The following is a 17,123-nucleotide window of genomic DNA, read 5'->3' on the forward strand; positions in this document are numbered from 1 at the left end:
TGTACTGCAGCAGTTATTCGAGAGTAGGGTCAAATTTCATCTAGCTATGGTTCTCGGCAGTGACACATCATCCAAGCGTTACTTTCGCCCTTACGTTCTGCACACCAGAGTACAGAAGGCGTACTGTAAAGCTGAGCACTGCGCAGGTGCTGCAGAGCGCAGGTGTCCGCCCGCACCTGCGAAGTTTTTCTGTTTCGGCCTGCGTTGGAGCCGCGGCGAGCAGCTCGCATCAGGACAAACCCATAGCCGCGGGCCGCCCCCTGCCTCTCCCCAGCGATATGGCGCTCTAATGTGGAGGTGGGGAAAATGAATCGATATTGTCGCCCGAGCACGAGCCAGGCCGGGGGGCGAGGACGGCCGAGGGGTGGCCGAGCCCCGCGCCGCGCTCGTAATGAAATGACGGTGCCCGCTGCCGCTGCCGGTGCCGGCCGCGGGGGCGGCGGGGGCGGCGGGGGCTGCGAGCGCGGGCGCGTCGCCAGCCGTGGAGCCGTGCCAGCCGCCATTAATTGCCGCTGCCAAACAAACACTTGCACCTTCCCAATTAACGCCGCCTCCGTCTTGGCCCAGATATTTAGTGGCGCGATTTTTGATACCTGCTAATACGCTATCCGCGCATCCCAGGGACCCTTTATTCCCCATTTGTTTTTTTTCCTTTTTCGTTACTCGCTCTTCGAATGTTTTTGACCGATCGCTGCTACGATGAGCGCCAGTGGATGTAAACACGGCTCGCTCCGCTGACCCAGCGCGAGCGGCGGTGTTTACCGTCACCTGCTGCCTGCGGAAGCGGCAATCTGGCATGATTAAGAGCCCGATTTTGTTCTTTTTTAGTGTCGCTGGTATGCGCAACGCATTTCCCGCCATCAGCCATAAAATACGCGCGTTAGCTTGTTATAACGCAAAATGACAACAGTCCTTTTTCGTAGTTACTTTTAAATTTGACTCCAAGGCAGTTGGGTCTTTCCAAATCCGTCGTCATAGGTACATTGCACATTTCTAGCATGTCATCGATCTTATCCTGCATGCATATTAACAAATACATATATACACAGACTAATTATTCATTCTTTTTCTCTGGGACATATTGTCTTGAAATTAAATTGCAGATCGTTCCCACCCCCAAACTCTGACCGAGGTTTACTGGAAGATTCCCTTGGTTGTAATGTATATGCTGCCTCCAAAACTCTTATGTGGTATCCCTTTTTTCCGACTACCATATTGCTGATACCTGATTGGAAAGTCCATGACTCTCATATGGGCCATCAGCTCAATTTTTAGGGGAAGAAAATGAAAAATCTCTATTATATCATACAAGCAGGAATCTCTCCCCCCCTCCCCACCCAAAAAAAATCACTCTCTCTCTCTCTCTCTCTCTCTCTCTCTCTCTCTCTCTCACACACACACACACACACACACACACACACACACACACACATACACTCCTATGGGCCATTAGCTCAATTTTTAATGGCATGGAATGAAAAATATTTTAAAAGAAGAGCATCAACAAGATCCCTGTTGCACCATACACGCACGAATCTCTCTCTTCCCGCCCCCAATCTCTCTCTCTGTTTCTCTCTCTCTCTTTCTTTCTCTCTCTCTCTCTCCCTCTCTCTGACACACACACACACACACACACACACACACACACACAGACAGACACTCGGGTACGCACGCGCACACACGCACAAGTAACCAGATACAAATCGTTGTCTCGTATAATGGACAACATTGCAACACAATTTTTTTTCACTCCAGTTCAGTGCAGTGAAGACACCCATCCCTGGCTATTGCCAGCTGTCCTTCCATTTATTCCAATTCAGTGTAGGTTTATTCACACTGAAGCCTCACGCAAATGATGTGTTCAGTTCACGTGCCATATTTATGATGTCTGTTCAGACTGCTTGTTTACACCAAAGGAAAGTGAATGGTATAGGTGTGTGGAAAAAGTGCTATAGTCATTTGGATGAACTGTAAATATTTCCAATTTGCCGTTTTCAACCGACATTTCCGGAAGATTTTAGTAGATCAGGAGGTTTCTGTTGAATGACGCTACATTCTCGATATGGAACCGCTTGCTGCACTCATGTGACTTTTGCATTTCCAACAATAATGAATTCATAAGAGGACAGCAGCTTGTGTTAATCAATTTGTTGTAGAAAAGAGTCACAGTTGCGAAATCCAATTATTTTTATTTAACTGATGAACGATTTCGGACTGAAGGCTTCTGATACAGAATTGCACAACTTTGGCTGTTTTCTACATCAAATTGCTGTTAGGGTTTCCCTGGGAAAAAGTAAGTCTTACAACAATCCATCTCATCCTTATACGTACAGGGTGGTAGATAAATGTTTTTAGCACCACTGTATCACGAAGCGGAAAGCTTTGAGTAACGGTGTTAATTTTAGATGTGTCGTTGCGAGTCCAGCCGCTTTGGTTATTAAAGCAGTGGTAGAATTAATCACATATGTGCACACGACGTATGTTATATCAGCAGAATATTTGGTTGCATAAGCAAATTCGACACATTCCACCGGTTGATCTTATTCAGTGCGGGGTCGTCCAATTTTGGAACGCCACATCAGAAATCAGGTATCCTGTCGTCCACGAAGGGAGAAAATCCTCTTAACCATTCACTTTGTATTTAGATACTTCTGTTTTTTCGTACAAAAAATGGCAAGTAGTTGTAAAGACCCGTGGTTATTAGTGATTCCTCATGTTGGTCGCAACTAATTAACACCACATGTCAAGTGCTTCGATTCTCTTCTTCTCCGGTTTTCCCGCGTCCACAATTCACTGACATTCGATGCTCTGCTTCAGACGTACATACTCAGAATGTTCTTCCTCATATGCTTCATACAAGTTCTCTTTTAGTGGGGAAAATCCACTGGGGTTAAACTAGTCTGCCTCTTATATCCTACTTGTTTCGTCAATCGTTGTTTTGCTTCGATGGTACAGCCTGTCAGCAAACGGAAGAGTGTGTAGGCGATTGACCACTCTCTCTAACCATCTGTGTCACAGGGAGCAGAGGAGATTGTTCCACAATGTTATACGATCTATCCGCAAAGCGGCAGTCAAATCAGTGGCTGCAAAGTGTGCAAACTACATGAAATACAGAAAGAGTTAAGTAATACAATGAACGCAAAAAGTTCACATAAACAGAACATGGGTAAATTCATCATCATCATCAGCCAATTCAATCATTAGATGATGTGGCCTCTTCGAGTCATGGATTCAGGTAGGCTTTCAGCAGTCTTCTCCAAGTGGGACGGTCTTGGGCAGATCTCTGCCAGGTATTACCAGCGATCTTCTTGATGTCTTTGTCCCATCTGTCTGGTGGTCTTCCTCTAGGGCTCCGGTGCTCTCTCGGACTCCACTCCAGTACTATCTTCGTCCATCTGTTGTCTTTTCTTCTTGCGACGTGGCCAGCCCACTGCCATTTCAAGGAACCTACTCTCTCTAAGATGTCATTAACCTTCGTCACAGACCGGATGTCATCTGCCCTTTTCCTGTCCTTTCTTGTATAGCCCAGCATTGATCTCTCCATAGCTCTCTGTGCTGTCCTAAGTTTCAATTTTGTGAATGAGTTCAGTGTCCATGTCTCGCAGCCATACGTCACCACAGGAAGAATTAACACACGCTAATTCACCTTGCTAGAGAATAAAATAATTGTTAGTAGTTGTGTATAGCAGATGTGCCTCACCACGAGTGCTGCATGCTCTTTGGTTCACTGACACACTATAGCGCACTTCCTTCATTTTGTCTCAGGCGATATTTGATATTTTTATGTTACAATTGTCGCTAATCTCGGCTGTGCTAATCCTTTTTAACAGTTTTTTCAACTGAACTATAATATTGCAATATGAAATGAAATCAGATCTCCAGTGATGCATATCAAGCGACGATGCCACCAGCACAACTCGAAAAAATGGAGGGTGGCGGGGGCGGGGGAGTCACTCATTATGAAATACTACAGCCCAATACTGCTCTTTTCTTTCCTATGGAAATAACTCCACTGCAAGTGCTTCATTGCTTTTATTAATTTGGTGCTTACTGCTTTCGAACCTGAAGCTCTACTTTCAGGTACTCACGCTAACTGAGTTCACTTACTTTTCATCGTACTACCTTGCCATAATCACTGGCCAAGTAATGATATTACGAGGTGCATTCAAGTTCTAAGGCCTACGATTTTTTTTTCTAACTACTCACCCGAAATCGATGAAACTGGCGTTACTTCTCGACGTAATCGCCCTGCAGACGTACACATTTTTCACAACGCTGACGCCATGATTCCATGGCAGCGGCGAAGGCTTCTTTAGGAGTCTGTTTTGACCACTGGAAAATCGCTGAGGCAATAGCAGCACGGCTGGTGAATGTGCGGCCACGGAGAGTGTCTTTCATTGTTGGAAAAAGCCAAAAGTCACTAGGAGCCAGGTCAGGTGAGTAGGGAGCATGAGGAATCACTTCAAAGTTGTTAAGAAACTGTTGCATAACGTTAGCTCGATGTGCGGGTGCGTTGTCTTGGTGAAACAGCACACGCGCAGCCCTTCCCGGACGTTTTTGTTGCAGTGCAGGAAGGAATTTGTTCTTCAAAACATTTTCGTAGGATGCACCTGTTACCGTAGTGCCCTTTGGAACGCAATGGTTAAGGATTACGCCCTCGCTGTCCCAGAACATAGACACCATCATTTTTTTCAGCACTGGCGGTTACCCGAAATTTTTTTGGTGGCGGTGAATGTGTGTGCTTCCATTGAGCTGACTGGCGCTTTGTTTCTGGATTGAAAAATGGCATCCACGTCTCATCCATTGTCACAACCGACGAAAATAAAGTCCCATTCATGCTGTCGTTGCGCATCAACATTGCTTGGCAACATGCCACACGGGCAGCCATGTGGTCGTCCGTCAGCATTCGTGGCACCCTCCTGGATGACACTTTTCGCACTTTCAGGTCGTCATGCAGGATTGTGTGCACAGAACCCACAGAAATGCCAACTCTGGAGGCGATCTGTTCAACAGTCATTCGGCGATCCCCCAAAACAATTCTCTCCACTTTCTCGATCATGTCGTCAGACCGGCTTGTACGAGCCCGAGGATGTTTCGGTTTGTTGTCACACGATGTTCTGCCTTCATTAAACTGTCGCACCCACGAACGCACTTTCGACACATCCATAACTCCATCACCACATGTCTCCTTCAACTTTCGATGAATTTCAATTGGTTTCACACCACGCAAATTCAAAACGAATGATTGCACGCTGTTCAAGTAAGGAAAACGTCGCCATTTTAAGTATTTAAAACAGTTCTCATTCTCGCCACTGGCGGTAAAATTCCATCTGCCGTACGGTGCTGCCATCTCTGGGACGTATTGACAATGAACGCGGCCTCATTTTAAAACAATGCGCATGTTTCTATCTCTTTCCAGTCTGGAGAAAAGAAATCGGAGGCCTTAGAACTTGAATACACCTCGTAGTGGTGATGCCTGGAAGCATGGTGGCAGTTGGCTGGCATTAACGAGTATAAGCGCTTTAAAATGAGCTTCAACCACGAAACTATTTGGGGCCAAGTAAATAAAGAAATATTATACAAAGTGAGGTGGCGCAGTGGTTATCACGCGAGACTCGCATTCGGTAGTTCAAATCCGCGTCCGGCCATCCTGATTTAGGTTTTCCGTGATTTCCCTTCATCGTTTTAGGCAAATTCCGGGATGGCTCCTTTGAAAGGGCAAAGGGCATTGCCGACTTCCTTCCCCAATTCGATGGGATCGATGACCTCGCTGTTTGGTCACCTTCCTCAGATTAACCAACCAGCCAAATATTGTAGCTACAGCTATTATCTTTGAATAAATGCAGGAGACTAAAAGGCTATGAAGCAGTTCTCGTCTACCTCGATGTACTTTCACGTAGTGGATGTTTGCAGTAGGCCCGCGGTCACACAGATTAGTAGCGGAGGGATATCCACAAAACAGCTACAAATTACATGAAATTTAGTAGCATCTCTAAGATTTGTAGCTCCGTTACGCTTCTTACACAACGTTAATAGTTCACATCAGTATTAGTAACTGAGCGGTCATTGTGACTGACTGCCAAGCAGAGGATCCATTATCATTTACTAATACTGCCAGGGATCTCTCCTTGGTGAGATAGAGAACTACATTCAGCTTCGTGAAGACGGATTTACTTTAAGGCAACTAGCGTCTCCAAAGTCTGATAAGCCGACATGTGGTAGCGTGGCGTATCGGCAGCATGCAACTCCGTACCGCGTCCAATTAACGCCATAGAAAGAGAATGACAAGGTGGCTTGTCGACTCACATGAGCTTCAGGGCGGAACACAGAGCTTAGAAAAACTGCATCGTAAAAGGAAGGATGATTGGATTTAACATCCCGTCGACATCGAGGTCATTGGCGAAGCACAAACACGGATTGTGTCTAGCGTGGTAAAGGAAATCGGCCGCGCCCATCGAAAGGAAACATTTTGGCACTTGCCTGGAGCGATTTAGAGAAATCATGGGAAACGCAAATCTAAATGGCGTGGATTTGAATCGTCGTCCTCCCGAATGCAAGTCAAGTTCGCTAACCACTGCGTCACCTCGCTCGGTTTTATTGTAAAACCAGTGCAGCGATAATGAGCTATTAAGCTTTGAATCTGGTCTGCTAATATATTTAATTCACACTGCTAATGCTTTGCTGATTTTTCTTCGTTTACATAACATTATTCGTCGTTTTACAACTTGTCAGGCGAATGCCGTTCCACTGGGCGGGCATACTCAATCCTTGTAATTTACATGTTATTTCCCATGCCATCTGGCCAACGTGTTTTGTCCCATAACCAGAGTTAAACATGATAAGAGAGCAGTGCAGAAGTCCGTCCAGAGTCCGGGCACGTTCTTAAAAAGAGTTCATTGAATTCAAATACACTACTGGCAATTAAAGTTGCTACACCAAGAAGAAATGCAGATGATAAACGGGTATTCATTGGACAAATATATTATACTACAACTGACATGTGATTACATTTTCACGCAGTTTGGGTGTATAGACCCTGAGAAATCAGTACCCAGAACAGCCACCTCTGGCCCTAATAACGGCTTTGAAACGCCTGGGCATTGTGTCGAACAGAGCGTGGATGGCGTGTACAGTATCACAGTTCATCAAGGGTAGTGACTGGCGTATTGTGACGAGCCAGTTGCTCGGTCACCATTGACCAGACGCTTTCAGTTGGTGAGATATCTGCATAATGTGCTGGCTAGGGCAACAGTTGAACATTTTCTGTATCCAGAAACGCCCGTACAGAACCTGCAATATGCTGTCGTGCATTATCCTGCTGAAATGTAGGGTTTCGCAGGGTTCGAATGAAGGGTAGACCCACGGGTCGTAACATATCTGAAATGTATCGTCCACTGTTCAAAGTGCCGCTAATGCGAACAAGAGGTGACCGAGACGTGTAACAAATGGCACCCCATACCATCACGCCGGGTGATACGCCAGTATGGCGATGACGAATACACGCTTCCAATGTGCGTTCACCTCGATGTCACCAAACACAGTTGCGACCATCATGATGCTGTAAACAGAACCTGGATTCATCCGAAAAAATGACGTTTTGCCATTCGTGCACCAAAGTTCGTCGTTGAGTACACCATCGTAGGCTCTCCTGTCTGTGGTGCAGCGTCAAGCGTAACCGCAGCCATGGTCTCCGAGCTGATAGTCCATGCTGCCGCAAACGTCGTCGAACTGTTCGTGCATATGGTTGTGGTCTTGCAAACGTCCCCATCTGTTGACTCAGGGATCGAGACGTGGCTGCACGATCCGTTACCGCGATGCGGATAAGATGCCTGTCATCTCGACTGCTAGTGATACGAAGCCGTTTTGATCCAGCACGGCGTTCCGTATTACCCTCCTGAACCCACCGATTCCATATTCTGCTAACAGTCATTGGATCTCGACCAACGCGAGCAGCAATGTCGCGATACGATAAACCGCAATCGCGATAGGCTACAATCGGACCTTTATCAAAGTCGGAATCGTGGTGGTACGCATTTCTCCTCCTTACACGAGGCATCTCAACAACGTTTCGCCAAGCAACGTCGGTCAACTGCTGTTTGTGTATGACAAATCGGTTGGAAACTTTCCTCATGTCAGCACGTTGTAGGTGTCGCCACCGGCGCTAACCTTGTGTAAATCACAAGCTAATCATTTGCATATCACAGCATCTTCTTCCTATAGGTTCAATTTCGCGTCTGTAGCACGTCATCTTCATGGTGCAGCAATTTTAATGGCTAGTAGTATAGTATTATTCAACTATAAAACGATCAAGATACAGCGGGGTTTTCAGACTTTTCCGCTGACGAAACGCTTTGAGATTTCTGGTATTGCAATGTAGCTACTTTTTTACTATGAAGGTCAATAAAATTTTCAAAGAATGGGAAAACGTAACAGAAAGATCATAATAATTTTTTTAAATGTAATTTGTTTCGTCCGAAAGACGAAATAAGGACATGTTATTAATAGCTTTTCACGGATCACTGGTATTCTGCGGGACAGATTTGGCAAAGCCCTGTTCTACAGTGCTGTTCCTTACTTCGTTCATTCACTAGAAGGACTCTAAATAGGTCTCAGGTCTTAGAGAATTGTTTAGATACTTAGAAGTGGTTTAGATCACTATTCCTTCTCTTCAGTTAGTCTAGTGAAAGAGTGCCCTCAGTGCTAATAATTTACACCAGTACCATAATTCTTGTAATGTTGCAGTAGCACTTCTGACCGGTAATGGCCTTGGCATAGGGTAAGTGAACAGTGTAAAAGTTTCTCTTGGCCCGAGATGGTTTTATCGTAGTATATTCTGATGCTTCTAAAGTGATGTTCTCAGTGCAACTGGGTCACTTGATCAACTAGGGGCCTACCGGTAAAAATGGTGTAGGTCACTATCGTCTTCTGTATTTATACAGGCTGATAGTACGATGGTGAGTCAAATGAAAACCCTGAATGTGTAATAAGAAATCGAAATTTCTGGCCTTTGTCCTGTAAGATGGTAACCGTACTACAAACAGCGCGCGGAATGGCCTGTAGGTGGCAGCATAGCGCAGATGCAAACATACCGTCGCATTGTCAGTATAAAGATGGCCGCCGCACTTGCGACTTGCAGCAGGGAAGAACAGCGTTTCGTTATTCGGTTTTTGTGTAGTGAAGGTATGAAACCTATTGAAATTCATCTAAGAATGAAGGTTCAGTACGGTGATGCATCTTTGTCAGAGCAGCAAGTCTACGAATGGAGCAGGAAGTTTGCAAATGGTGCGACTTCAGCGGAAGATGCTCCTCGTCCATCTCAGGCATAAAGAGGTGTGACTCCACAGAAAACTGCAGCAGTTGAAGCCATAGTGAAGGAAAACCGCCGAGTGACACTGAATGACATTGCAGCATGTTCACAAATTAGTCATGTGTCAGCACACCACATTTTGCATGATGTGCTCCAGTTTCACAAAGCGGCTGCACGATGGGTACCACGACAGCTGACTCCAGAAATGAGAGAAGGACATGTTGATGCTTGTGAAGGACTTCTTCGGCGCTTTGAACGAGAAGGTGATGCTTCCTTGCAAAAATCGTTACTGGGGACAAAACCTGCGTTCACCTCCACCAACCGGAAACTAAGAGAGCGAGCAAGGAATGCCGCCAATCCTCATCACCAAAACCAAAAAAGTTTCGAACAGAACCATCAGCAGGGAATGTTATGCTGACTCTCTTGTGGGACGAAAAAGGCGTCATTTTTTAGCATTACATGCCTAGAGGGATCACTGTCACCAGTGCATCATACACAGATCTTCTAAAAAATCATCTGCGGCCTGCGCTCAAATCAAAGCGACGTGAATTGCTGTCAGCAGGTGTCCTTTCGCAACATGACAATGCAAGGCCCCACACTGCCCGTACAACAGTTGCAACAACCACAGATCTGCATTTTGAGTGTCTTCCTCAACCACCATACCCACCACACCTTGCCCCAAGTGATTTCCATATGTTTGGACCACTTAAAGACGCGATAGGAGGAAAGAAGATCAGTTTTGATGAAGAGGTATGCCACGCGGCGCATGAGTGGTTGCCCGGTCTACCAAAAGAATTTTTTTCTAAAGGAAGTTATGCATTGTGTAAGCACTGGAGGACCTGCATTGAGCATTGGGGACATTATGTTGAAAAGTGATACAGCTTTGTACCACTTCTGCACAATAAATAATATTTAAAAAATATTTAATGTTTTCATTTGCCTCGACCTCGTATTACGGTGTACGACTGCCCTCTATGGTTAAATAATTCTGCTTTACTGTGGGGCCACAGTCTGTAACATTTCCTTGTGTGTAAAGGAAGTCGTGGTCCGTAGTAGGATGTTAATATTAGTTATCAATTGTGTGGTCTGCCGATTTCGACGTTTATGTTATTTTAAAGCACACACGGATCAACGTCACATAATGTGAAATATTAGGCGTTGCAAATAATTCAGATTACTATTACACACTTGAGGCCATATTTTCTATAGTCCATATCAAACACCGTAGGTGTGTGAAACCATGTCATTACATGACAGTACGTGTAAGCTGTAGCTACTCACAATGCAAAACGAGTTTGAATAATTGTGGCTAAGATATATAGGATGTTGGACATGAACTACATTTTTTTTAATTTTGTCGGACACTTTCGGTTGGGAAGATGTGGAATTTTTTGTGGGACATTGTGGATTATTCTCGCATCAGTCCCTATAGTTTCATGACGTTCCTGTAGGTGGCTGCGCTGTACGTAGCCCTCAAGATGGAGTCTGTAATGGAGGTGGGTTCCAAGCAGGGAGCTGTCATCGAGTTTCCTTTAGAGGAAAACCAGAGCATTGCAGACATTCATAGGTGCTTGCGGAGTGTCTACGGAGACCTAGCAGTGAACAAAAGCATACTGAGTCGTTGAGCGAGGCGTCTGTAATCATCGCAAAAGGGTCGAGTAACTTGTCCGACCTCTCGCCTTCCTGCCGGTTGCAAACAACTGTGACTCCTGCAGTGTTGGAAAGTGCGGACACTATCATTCGAGGTGTTCGGTGGATCAGAATCAAAAATCTCGTTGCTCAGCTGCACGTCTCTATTGACAGTGCTGACATAAACGTCCACTAGTCGGGGGCTCTGAGCACTATGGGACTTAACATCTGAGGTCATCAGTCCCCTAGAACTTAGAACTACTTAAAGCTAACTAAGATAAGACATCACACACATCCATGCCCGAGGCAGGATTCGAACCTGCGACCGTAGCAGTCTCGCGGTTCCAGACTGAAGCGCCTAGAAACGCGCGGCCACAACGGCCGGCCCACTTTTATCGCTGTTCTATATTCACATCTTTGTGTTTTCGCCATCGACACACTGTTCACGATGTTTCTCACTTATTTTTGTGGTCCACTTTCGTTCTTCTGTAACTCGATACAACTATTTCGTCGTACACTTCTTTTCACAGCGTAAATATTGCTACTCCATTATGTGTTTCATCGTCTTTGGTATGTTTACCTGGTTGTTGCCAACCTAACGAAGTATATGTTCGTTACTAACTTCTGTCGGGGTATTCAAAAGTGTGTGCCTGCTGTATTCCCCACAGCTTAACAGAAGGCTATAAAGAGCATCTGTTTGGCCCAATGAATGATCTAGTCAGAGGGAAGCAGTATGTAGATGGTGGGAGGTTACTGATGCAGCAACACGTTGGCTCAGACCAGTAGTACCATGCGGGCATACGGACCCTCCCATTAAGGTGGCGTAAGGCCGTCGCACTGAACGGAGATTATGTTGAAAAACAGCATTTTGTAGCAGAAGAGTGATGCTTAGTATGGCATATTGGGATCCTGAATAAAACCAACCTGCTTTCAAAAAAATTTGTTTAATTACTTCTTGTAACATATGTACTAAAGAGACTGTCTACACTACGCTTCTTCGTCCTCTTTTGAAGTACTGCTGCGCAGTCTGGGATCCTTACCAGATAGGATAAATAGAGTACAGCGAGAATGTTCAAAGAAGAGCAGCGTGTATTGTATAATCGAGAAATAGTAGAGAGAGCGTCACTGACATTATACGGGATTTGGGGGCGACGCCATTACAAAAAAGCGTTTTCCGTTGCGGCGGAAACTTCTCCTCCGAATGAAATTTTAAACATTTGATTGGCTGTGATAAAGCAACCGTACGCTATTTAAATTACAGGACCTATTGAAACTTTGCCTTTGAAAATTAAGAATGACAGCGCTGGAAAAACTCTTACGTTATTTGATTTTCAAAGAGCTGAGAAAAACTGAACGTACTCAGACATTTCTCTCTTTTCTTATTCTGATCATCACTAAACTGACACACAATATTTTAGCGCAACGCAATCTGACTTTCAATAATCCCTACAAAAGAATGGCCCTGACTAACACTAACCTATACCTTTCATGAATCACTTACCTCACAAAAATCTTCGTTACTCGAACTACTGCAATACAACGAGCGCCAATACTGCCAGCTAAATAGAAGATTCTGACTACCGAAGGCACTAACTACTACTAAGCATAGTTAGCAAATGAAAGATTTTGATAGAGTACAAATAATTTATTTACCTCAATAGTGTTCAAAAGTCATTATATATATATATATCAATTCATGACATCCAGTCTTACAAATCGCAGTCAGAGATTTTCATACAGAGCGCTACGTGGCATCACCAACATAGAAACGTAAACAGCGTACCTAGAATATATACAGCCAATTCGGTCGCACAAAATTTTGTCAGTTGACCACGGTTTCGATTGCACTACGGCAATTTTCATCAGGATAAATAGTTACATGGAATACATATAATCAAAAATGTTCAAATGTGTGTGAAATCTTATGGGACTTAACTGCTGAGGTCATCAGTCCCTAAGCTTACACACTACTTAACCTAAATTATCCTAAGGACAAACACACACACACACACACACACACACCTATGCCCGAGGGAGGCCTCTACCGGGACCAGCAGCACAGTCCATGACTGCAGCGCCTTGGAAATATTTTGTTGACGCTGACCTATATAGGGAGAATCGATCATCATAATAAGATGAGGGAAATCTTCTCACAGAAACACACAGGTGTTCGTTTTCTCTGCGCGTTGTTCGAGATTTCAGTCATGAATTATTATTTTGAAGATGGTTCGATGAACCCTCTGCCAGGCACTTAAATGTGATTTTCAGAGTATCGATGCAGATGAAAATGTTACTGAACGCCTGTCATGCGATGTGGTCTCGAGCGTGTGATAGTACACTACTAGCCATTAAAATTGCTACACCACGAAGATGACGTGCCACAGACGCGAAATTTAATCGACAGGAAGGAGATGCTGTGACATGCAAATGATTAGCTTTTCAGAGCATTCACACAAGGTCGGCGCCGGAGACGACACCTACAACGTGCTGACATGAGGAACTTTTCCAACCGATTTCTCATACACAAACAGCAGTTGACCGGCGTTGCCTGGTGAAACGTTGTTGTGATGTCTCTTGTAAGGAGGAGAAATGCGTACCATCGTGTTTCGGACTTTGATGAAGGTCGGATTGTTGCCTATCGCGACGACACTTCGAACAGTGAACGTTACATTTCAGATGTGTTACGATCCGTGAGTCTACCCTTTATTCGATCCCTGCGAAACGCTACATTTCAGCAGGGTAATGCACGACCACATGTTGCAGGTCCTGTGCGGGCCTTTCTGGATACAGAAAATGTTCGGCTAGTGCCCTTTCCAGCACATTCTCCAGATCTCTCACCAATTCAAAACGTCTGGTCAGTGGTGGCCGAGCAACTGGCTCGTCACAATACGCCAGCCATTACTCTTGATGAACTGTGGTATAGTGTTGAAGCTGCATGGGCAGCTGTACCTGTACACGCCGTCCAAGCTCTGTTTGACTCAATGCCCAGGCGTATCAAGGCCGTTATTACGGCCGGAGGTGGTTGTTCTGGTTACTGATTTCTCAGGATCTGTGCACCCAAACTGCGTGAAAATGCAATCACATGTCAGTTCTAGAATAATATATTTGTCTAATGAATACCCGTTTATCATCTGCATTTCTTCTTGGTGTAGCAATTTTAATGGCCAGTAGTGTAATTTGAATTATGTACCACGTCTATATGATACGTCCTGTGATGATTACCTACATATGGTTGAAAATGATATAAGTGTCAAAATTGACCGATTGCGCAATTAATGAAGAAATTTGCAGGCCACTAAGGACCACGTTTTCCTTTACTATAGTTATAATACGCAGTACTACCGAACTTAGGTGTACGTGCCCATCATGATTGTGGCCCATAACGACAATAAAACGGGGGGAAATGAGCAGCGTAGGGTCGGGCGACGCGTTTACAAAGAGCTCGACGAAAGCGGCGGTAGACGGCGGCCGCGGAAGTTTGAGACGGCGCTGGGACAAAGAGTGCGCCAGTGCCAGGGCGTGCCACGGCCATTTAATTACTGGGATAACTGTCCGGACGGGCGGCGGGCGGCGAGCGGGTTGAGTCACACTCGCCGCTTGGCTCGGCTCGGCCGGGCTCGGGCCCTTCGCCCGCCTCCTCCACCCCCGCCGTCCCCGCCGCCGCCACCGCCCCGCCGACGCCGCGCCGCCCCCGCAGCAGAGCCCTCTCTCTCTCTCTCCCCCGACAAACATATCGATTGTCGGGCGGCGCGGCGGGCGCTGGGCTGTCGCTGGGCCGCCGCCGGCGGGCTCGGCCGTTGCGTTGCGTTGCGTTGCGTCGCGTCGCTTTGCGCTGCGCTGCGACGTTGTCGCGCGGACGCCAAACCTCTCTGCTCGCGTGCGGCGTTTTTACTGATAGGGAGCGGGCAGCACCGGCTGCCGCGGCAGGCGGGGGGGACCCCACAGAACGCCCCCAGCGCTGGCTGCACAACCCTTTCCTTGCCTGCCGGCCGGGATTCCCCCGTGAATAATTCCCCCGCTCAGCCGGCCTAACCCGCGCGCCTTGTCTCTCATCCAATATTTAGCTCGCGCTCTGTCGATCATTCGCCTTGTCGACAACACACAGAGAGAGTGGCATTAAATGCCGACGTAAGCACTGCCACATTCAGTAATCTCGCCCCGTTCATTCAGCACTTGCTCTCTGATACTGCCCTCAATCCAATACTTTCCATTCTTTCTCGTCGCTCTTACCACACCAGTGCACGCTATGGTTCAAATGTACGCTGTTTAAGCACAAGCGTATCCTGTTTACTTGCATACACAACCCTGCAGATATTCGCAACTGACAAATCTCGACTGCTATTAAATGTAGTGATTCGTGAAGGTGATTGTGGCCCATTTCGCCATCCTCACGTGACAGCTCATTATGAAGCAAGTTAATACGCAATCGTTCCCTTTAAGAGGAGACGTACCAAAGACGTTTACATATCCCATAGGCATCTGGAATGCATATGGAATACGTAAAGTTATTTATTTATTTAGTGCAAATTTAAAGACCTGTTACCTGATATTTTAAAACAGATCGTACATATTACAGTTTTGCCGGCCAAGGTGGCCGACCGGTTCTAGGCGCTACAGTCTGGAACCGCGCGACCGCTACGGTCGAAGGTTCGAATCCTGCCCCGGGCATGGATGTGTGTGATGTCCTTAGGTTAGTTAGGTTTAAGGAATTATAAGTTCTAGGGGACTGATGACCTTAGGAGTTAAGTCCCATAGTGCTCAGAGCCATTTGAACCAGCCATATTACAGTCTTCGTTTGCCTCCTTTTCTGTACTTCTTTATTTTGTTTTCATCTGCAGCGTTTTACACGGAATACATACGTTTAATTTCAGGTTGAAATACAAACAACACTTTGTTGTTTTAAGAAAAATGTGAAGAGGTGAACGGTGACACTAATACGACCTATTCTTGAATACTACTCGAGCGTTTGGGATCCCTATCAGGTCGGATTGAGGGAGGACACAGAAGGAATTCAGAGGCGGGCTGCTAGATTTGTTACTGGTAGGTTTAATCGTCACGCGAGTGTTACGGAAATGCTTCAGGAACTCGGGTGGGAGTCTCTAGAGGGAAGTAGGCGTTCTTTTCGTGAATCGCTGCTGAGGAAATTTACAGAACCAACATTTGAGCCTGACTGCAGTACAATTTTCCTGCCGCCAACTTACATTTCGCAGAAATACCACAAAGATAAGAGAGATTAGGGCTCGTACAGAGGCATATAGGCAGGCATTTTCCCTCGTTCTGTTTGGGAGTGGAACAGGGAGAGAAGATGCCAGTTGTGGTACGAGGTACCCTCCGCCACGCACCGTATGGTGGATTGCGGAGTATGTATGTAGATGTAGATGTAGATGTAGAGCAGAGAGTTTTTTAGTGTCACCATCGATAGTGACTGGCGGTGAATGCCTCTGAATGATTTCTTCGAGATGTTGACCGCCAGTCACACCAAAATAGTTTACAGTTAGTATTAGGGAAAAGTTATTAATATTTGATATTCATCCATGCTCAACACAGGGTGCTTTCTTGGCTAGTTCGACGGCACTTTACACTACATTTACTCTAGTATCCGCTGTCCTTAACTATCATTTGACTAATATGTGAATTTGTGAGTGCATTTTGGCATGTTATGTCTGATTCATAATTGTCAGTGTCGTATGTACTGTTACATCTCATCTTCCTCTTCCACCTGTTTCTCTTCAGTGTCACTGTTGTCGCTCTCACTGTGGGTGTCGCTGTCCACCCTCAGGAGATTTTATTACGCTGGATCCAGGCGCGTCTGTTATGTTGTGTCTGGAGGTACTCTACATGTGTTGTTTTTGAAATACTATCAGTTAATGCATTTGAATGGGCCCATTGTTTTTGGTCTCTTATCGCTATATATATATATATATATATATGTTCTTTGGTTTCTCTGTAGTCTAAGCATAGTGTATTTCATTGTTCGCATTTGACCGCGGAGGAAAACAGAGTATCCTAGGCGAACCTTCTTCCTCGCATTTGCATGTAGGTGTCTGTCTGGGATTCACACGGTTCAAGTCCGTGGGATGAGGTCTGTGTCAGGTTAAGAAATGTAGCATTCCGCTGCTAGGATCGATGTGTTTTATTCTCGTACAGTCTACCTTCCTTATCACATATATCCCACTCACCTTACCAT

At 45.7% G+C, this 17,123-nt stretch overlaps 1 protein-coding gene across 1 annotated transcript in view; it reads left to right on the forward strand.

Annotated features, from left to right (window-relative positions):
• Positions 1 to 17,123, forward strand: part of LOC126187963 (cytotoxic granule associated RNA binding protein TIA1) — a 1,542,843-nt gene that overhangs the window by 52,312 nt on the left and 1,473,408 nt on the right. The window lies entirely within an intron of this gene.

Source organism: Schistocerca cancellata, chromosome 5, assembly GCF_023864275.1.
Source record: "Schistocerca cancellata isolate TAMUIC-IGC-003103 chromosome 5, iqSchCanc2.1, whole genome shotgun sequence".
NCBI classification, from domain to species: Eukaryota; Metazoa; Arthropoda; class Insecta; order Orthoptera; family Acrididae; genus Schistocerca; species Schistocerca cancellata.